At 44.5% G+C, this 7,465-nt stretch overlaps 1 protein-coding gene across 1 annotated transcript in view; it reads left to right on the top strand.

The window, feature by feature from the left end:
- Window positions 1-7,465, top strand: part of Cntnap5 (contactin associated protein like 5) — a 930,940-nt gene that overhangs the window by 771,920 nt on the left and 151,555 nt on the right. The gene's annotated exons all lie outside the window — the stretch shown is intronic.

Below are 7,465 nucleotides of genomic sequence, written 5' to 3'. Positions count from 1 at the left end.
TATATATTACCAATTAAAACATCTTAAAATGTTTTTTTCAGCTAAATCCTAATGAAGAATAATCTGGTTTGCCTTTTAATACCTACCCCTCTAATACAACTGAATCATAAAATTAAATTCTTACAGCTTATAAAGCCTTTCAAGAATATTGGTAATACTTCTATATTCAAAGAAGTAAGGGATTGAATCACATTTCTGTAAAACATTATTTCTTTTCTAAAAGATTGAGAATTGGATGTACTTAATACAACTTAATAGACCATGTTAGTGGATCTTGCCCTTTAATATTTAAACAACAATTTTGAAATGTTTAGCTAAAACCTGCTGCTGTATTTGAAGTTCATTTTATTATGTACTGTCCCTGTTGGGTGTATATTCAGTCACTAAAGCAGGACAGAGAATTTTCTTGTTTTCCTTCATATTTTTTTGGTAGAAAAAATATGTCTCTCTGTTGTTTGTTTCATTCTGCTTTGCTTTGTTTTCTTGACAGAGAGTATAGTATAGCCTTATTATTATTTTTAATCTTTTTTTTTTTTTTTTTGGTACAGGGTCTGCTACCCAGCTCAGACTTCATGTGGTACTAGGGACTGAACCCACATCCTTGAGCTTGCCAGGCAGGTGCTTAGGCCACTAAACTATATCCCTGACCCCCTTATATAGTTTTATTTTTTGATGCCACTAGGAAGGTAAACTTTGAGAGTTAGGAAACATAAATTTGATGTTAGAAATCATAATTTAAATCTTTGGGGACATCTAATTTCCACCATTTGTAATAGTACAGAAAACAAATAGAATACCACATTATTTACTTGCACTTAGAATCATAACTGTTCAAAGACACTTACGACAGAATTTTCTAGAAAATGAAACAGTGCTTCCGGGACTTTCAGGCCCCTCCCTGAGGAGCGAATGGGAAGAGGAGGCTCAGGTGTGCCCTTCCCACAGCCCGGCGCCAGAGCTGATGTGGCAGGACTTGCTGAGCAGGCACGGCGCGGGAAGCCCCGTCCCAGCAAACGCATCCGGCTCATGCTGCGGGGCTCGCGCCGCTCCACAGCTTCTGAGCCCGTTAGCTTTCTCCGAGTCTCTGGCAACTCATTGCTGACTCTGAGGAGGGCAGGGGATGGAAAATGTGGTGAAAAGACTCCTCAAAACTTCGCTGACATATTGCACTCTCTTCTCTCGTTGGCAAGTTTCTTCTGATCCTGAGAGGAAGAGATTGAGTTAATGCTTCTACCTTACAGAGGTTATTTTGTAAAAGAGGGGGCAAGGAGAGCCACAAACGAGTTCCGCCTCTGACTTTTTCCCCCTGGCTCTGGCTAAAGAGCAAGGACTGCTATTTTGGCCTTGTCCATTGAGTAGAGACCTCTGACACCTCCCTAGGATCTAAGGGATCTGGGCCAGGGTCCACTTCTGGGTTGAGCTGGGGCCTCACAGCTGGGCATGCTGTATGGGCGTCCATTTTTACCTTTCAGGGACTCCCCTTGGTCTCCCCTGAGTCTTGACTAAGGTCCTGTTCTGCCCAAGAGACTCCATATGTGTTGTCCAGCAGAAGCCAGGACAGTAAGGTGCAAGCAGGAGCACCTAGGATGTGTTATCCTTGCCTGAGCACTCGCAGGGCTGTGGTCGCTGTGGTTGCTGAGGTTGTGTGTGTGTGGTTCTGTGTGAGCACTCACAGGGCCATGGTCCCTGAGGTCGTGTGTGCGTGGCCCTGTTCACTTCTGCTGGCCTTCTCTCCATACTCCAAGGGTGGCTCCTCGGAAGCTTCATGAAATATTCCACTCCCCTAACTCCCTCTAGAGTCTGCACCCTGGAGAAGCAAGTCTGAGTTGGAAACAGAGTACAGCATATGTACAAAACATTTCAAAACTTGAGTTAATTTTATCATGTGAAATTTATTCTTCCGTGTCCTCCTCTTCCACTTTCCTTGAAAAATGTGGCTTTTGTTTCTATTAATGTGTTCTTCACCGCAAGTTTGCTTTGTTTTGCTTCATTACTTTCTGAAGGCTTTGTCCCTCTAATTAGAATGAGTCCATCCCACATCTCATGCGTCAGGCAGATGCCCCTGCCTTTATGGCACAGATTTCCGGTCACCCCCATTAGCTCCTGTTCTTCGGGGAATCCGTCCTGCCTCCCAGAGCACACTTGAGTCCACCACCACACTTCACTGTGACGGCTTGATCGTTGCTTGTCTCCCCTCTCCTGCTTTCCTCCTGAGCAGACAGATTATTCAAATTTATCTTCTGTCATCTGGGCCTAGTGCAGGTTCACTGATATACAGTATTTTGTGTTCAATAAATATCTAATAATTTCAGGAAAGTGAATGAACTCTAAGCTCTGAATTCTGGCCATTCCACAATAGCTTTATTTATTTATTTAATATTATCGTTAATTTTTTATGCTTTTAGTACAGGGTCTACAGGGACTCACTATTCAGATTGGACTCACAGTGATTCTCTTGTGTTCAACCTCTCAAGTGCTAGGATTACAGGTGTGCACCACCACCTGGACTCCATGGACAGCTGGGCACACCCCCGGAGTGGGGCAGGCACAGCAGCGATCAAACCCCTGGCCCCTGAGTCTGCCTAAGCAGGCTCTTTAATCCCCTGAGCTAGCTGGTCAGTCTCAGACCTTTTTTTTATTTTTTTTTTAACCAAATAATTTGCTTAAAATATCTCCTTCATTTTTCCAGAGAACAGCCTCTTCCTCTCTTAGTTTCTTATTCAAAACATTATTTTAAAGGCCCGTAACCTCCAGTTGTGTGGACTTCGTTTGCAAGGTTGGGAAAGGAGCAGGGATTTAACTCCTCTTCCCTTCTGCGTGCTCTGAGTGTTTCTTGCTCTTTTCTCACAGTTGGCTTTTACTATTGTTTATTCAACAAATGTTTTCTTTTCTTTGTTTGTGGATGGTTCAGCCCATGGCATGTGGTACTGGGGATCGAACTGCAGTGCCCCAACTTTGCCTAAGCTTGAGTAAGCGAGTACCTTAGACCACTAGCTATCTCACAGGCCCTCAAAAGCTGTTTTCTGACTGTATGCTCAGCCTTTAGTCCTGGGTCAGACAAGAGGAGCGTGGAGATGGTAAAGTCGGTCAGCTGCACCAACAGTACAGGCTAAGGGGGGCGCTTTGGGGTTCTACACAGTCGCAGTGCGCCGAAGTCTATGAGGGAGATAGTTGAAGTAGTGTGACACGGGCAAGGGAGTGTGCTCAGTGCTCAGTTCAGTTTCTTTATGATGAGTCGTGATTTCCTAACACTCCTCTCTTAGAACTGGGAAGCAGTGTAAAATTTAGTCTGCGAGGGAATCAACACCCACAAGGCCACTGAAATATGTGTGTATGCTTGGCTTACAGGAAGCTCTTTGATTTACCCAGTCCCTTTTCTTTATTCAGCTTTTGACAGGTAGCACTGAAGCCTAAGTCTCCCAGGGCCTCAGCGCTGCTGTCCCTCCACGCCCTGCTTTCCACTGAGGCCCACAGCAGGGCCGCTGGTGGTGAGAACCTCAGGACTTGGCCTTCGCTGCCAACACATGCACAGCAGCCAGCTTTGAGCTTCAGTTGTCCCAGAGTACCTTCTTGGTCCTCCGCTTAATGAAGAGGCAGATCATCTTCTGTTTTTCACTCCCCACCTTGCACCCTGTACCTCAAAACTTATATTATGATGTATTTTCTTCTTGTTTGCTTTCATCTTCCACCTCTTTGCTACCTAGAAAAACAAATTCATCAATAACTGCGAATAAGGGCTACTATTAAGATGAGGCTGCAGACCAAAACCAGATTTATAGAATGGGGCATACATTAAGTACTGAATCTTTATGTCCAGCACCTGGGACAAGTGGTGGGGAGAGGTGAACTCCAAACGTCTCGGGTGGGCCCTGCCGCGGCTTTGCTGGCTATAGCCCGGCAGCCACTTCCTCAGGCTGGCCGCGCCCCGCCTCTGGGCTGCCTCTCCAGCTTTCCGCTGGGCTCTCCGCTGCCCTTGGCTTCACGCTCACAGCTCCCTCCTCGCCCCGCAGGGACACACCTGGCCTCCCGGGCCTTCTGAAATTTAACCTTATATTCTGCATGCCTCTACAACCAGCATCATGGGGATGATGCCCGCATCCGCTACAAGAGTAACTGTCTAGAAAACGTTGTCTTTCTTTTTGTTCTTTCTTTTTTATGTATTTGGTAGAGGTTCTCACTATGCAGCTCTTACACATAGTGATCCTCCTGTTTTCTGCCTCCCCAGAGCTGGGATTACAGGTGTGGACCACCACACCTGGTCTCAGTGGCTGATTCTTCATGCCCCACGGTGGGGCTGGTGTGGCATGCAGCATGAGGGATCAAAGTCAGGTCCCCACACTTGCATACGCAGGTGTTTAGTCCACTGAGCTATCTTGCTGGCCCTTGGTTCTCTCTTTCAAATGAAAACTTTAGTTTTCTACAATGGAGCCCGAAACTGTGGTGTCTTATGGATCCCTGAGATGCCCTTATGTCCTCTTCCCTACTATCAGGAAGTAAAATACTTGGCTTCTTTTTAATTCTAACAATTTCTGCACAACTATGCTGTCCAAAACCTCAACATTGAGGGTGTTTTCTTTCTAGTGAAAATACAAACTTTTCAGACCTTCTTTTCATGGTTGATCTGGCTAAAAGCAGCCAATAGAATTCATGCCACAGTCAGAATGTTGGGCTGCTTTGGAATTTCCTGCCCAGATTCATCTGCTTTCTTAAAGTGAGTATCCAGCAAAGTCTCAGGACATGGGGAAAATGAACTCCAATTCTTATTCAGGATGTAGCACCCATGCCCTCTATTCCAGCTCACAATGAAGTTCTGTTTCCAACTGAAACCTCTCGAACCTGGTCTTCACTGTCCACATACCTACCCCTGTTCTGGTCTTCTGAGCATTGACTAGAATAATACATGACTATCTGCTTCCTTTGCCTATAGCATTCCAATGATCCGAGCTATCACCTTGAACCCCTCGAAGTCTGTCTTGCAAACCATTCCCAGACGCTTCCCAACCACATTGTCATATATAGTCACAAACAGCCCTACTTTCAGTACCATATTTCTTTATCCATCACTTTCCTGGTTCTCTAGTAAAATATTTTACACCTGCAACATAAAGAGGGAGAAGTCTGTTGGGATTGTTGTTTCAGAAAATTCAGTCCATATTCATTGCCTCTGAGGCAGAAAGGGAAGGTGGAGGGGCCTGTACAAGGAGTACGAGTCACCATGGATCAACCAGGAAACAGAGACAGAGATGAGGAGAGAGGTAGAAAAATTATTTCATTCCGGGTCACTCACATCTCCAGTAACCCAATTCCAGTGAGGTCCCAGGAGCTACCCAGTTATGGTTCCCCAAGTTCTACTTGCCTTTCAGGAAGATGGGACATCTGGGGCGACATTTTACATTAGACAAGAATAAGGGAGTCCATCTCCAATTCTACCCATCCTGGTTGTGAAGTGGTGAGTGGGTGGGAAGAGTCAGCATGAAGAAAATATGGCACTGCTGGGATTCAGGTAAAGGTTAAGGTTTTGCATCAAAAACATAGCTCTAGGAGCAGAGGGAGGCAGGTGGCTCCAGAGGGATCAGGTCCACAAAGCGGGGCTGGGGAGCATAGCTGTGTGTGGGGAGAAAGAGGGGAAGCTGCAGTTGTGTCTGGGGATTTCAGTTTTATAAAAGATGCATACATCATGTAACACTCTACAGGTAGTAGTTAAGATCATTAGAGGATGTAGAGAACAAACAGCTACCTTGGTTCACTCTGTGTGTGTGTGTGTGTGTGTGTGTGTGTGTGTGTGTGTGTGTGTACACTTTGGTGGAAATCTTAACATTTCCTTTAATCTGCATATTCCGCTCAATGATGAAAAAGGATCTAACTTCTAAGTTTTCTTCTATGTAAAGAATAGAACATGGCCAGGTGAAGACTGAGACTTAGTGCACTGTGCAATTTTGCTGCACCATATCTCACTATCATTGTTTTCTCGGCAACCGGAAGTGACATGATCCCTCATGGGAGGAATTCTTTCCAGGCCCTGCATGCCTCCCACCTCAAAGAGCACAACTCAGCCAGAGAAAGCTCCCCAGCCACCTTCTCTGTTTATAAATCTGTTAAGTAAGTCACATGCAAGGGAATGTGCAATAGATCTAACATTCTCCATCTCAGCTAAGGAAAAATGACTCTAACAAGATATATGAAGAGTTATTCCAATGCAGGACAGGGAGTGACTACAAAATAAGGAAGGAAAGCACTTTACTACATAAATCCTCCCCTGTTTAGTCTATACAATCCTGGGAGAGAAATAATGAACCTTCTTGGAGGATGTGCTATGTGTGTATTTGATTTATCTTGTGGTTAAATGGAGATTTACTCCCCCAAAATTGAGACAGACAAAAGAATGAAATTTGGGTTTGGCCTCTTGGTCTACTTGAGTACCCTTACCAGATTTGAAAGTACAGTGGAGTTTCATCATAGAAGGAGAGGACACTAGCTTTGTCCCTTAGGAATGTTTTGCCTTGGGGTTTGGAGGCACACGGTGAATTTTGTATGCGTATTTACTGATATAAACTCTGGGAGGTTTAGAGGAGTCAGATGCCTGCTCCCCATGACACATTGCTAGCCCTCTGCATACCTGGTTATTTCTTTACTTCTCATCTATTATATTTCTTATTCGTTTTTTAAGTTATAACTTCACTTCTCTTCAACACCTACATTCCTTGCCTGTGACAGCACTTTTGTAATCTCTATCTGATGCCCCTTGGTAAGAACATGTCTGATCTAATTATTGGCAAGGCCAAGATTGGTAGCATAAGGTGCTAGAAATGAATGGGTCTCACACAAGAGAACCCCAGGCGCTGAAAACAAATGACAAACAGGCCCTGGCTTCTGTGTTTTCCCATTGACTGTTTCTTCTTTAAGTACACATGGTAGACCTCAAAGGCTTGCATTTGTTACCGACTTACCACATGTAAGGGGCTCCTTGAATTTGTGGACTCGAAGTGAAATGGCTGTTATTTAAGGTCAGGCTATACCTCAGCTTCCTCTAGGCTCTAGCATGAATCAAATACCTGTTTATTTAACTTTCTTCATGGATTGCTGTTACTTAACTTTTTTCACAGTATGTGGTGCTGGGGATCCACCTGTGGTCCCTGTGCTTGCCTAAGCGTGCCCAAGCAGGCGCTTTGGTTGGTTTAGCTATCTCACTGGCCTTTGCTGTTCTTTACTACACATACTTTCTTATGAGAGAGGTCACTGTGCAGATTTTCAGTGAGAGCAAAACACTTAAAGACTTTGAATCAGTCCTGCTCCCTGGAAATTTTGAAGGAGCCTATCAACTCTTTCTGAAACCTTCAAGGTGAACTTTTAGTGAAAAGTTAAGTTACAGACCCATTCTGCATTCTAGGTAGAAATCTCATGTGTTACACTTTCAATTTGATAAACTTGAGGACCTGTGTATCTCTTCATCTCTCTCTCTTCTCTC

Source organism: Octodon degus, unplaced genomic scaffold (genome assembly GCF_000260255.1).
Source record: "Octodon degus isolate 3935 unplaced genomic scaffold, OctDeg1.0 scaffold00014, whole genome shotgun sequence".
NCBI lineage: Eukaryota > Metazoa > Chordata > Mammalia > Rodentia > Octodontidae > Octodon > Octodon degus.
The sequence above is the reverse complement of the archived record's forward strand: the minus strand, read 5'-3'. Positions and strand labels throughout refer to the sequence as shown.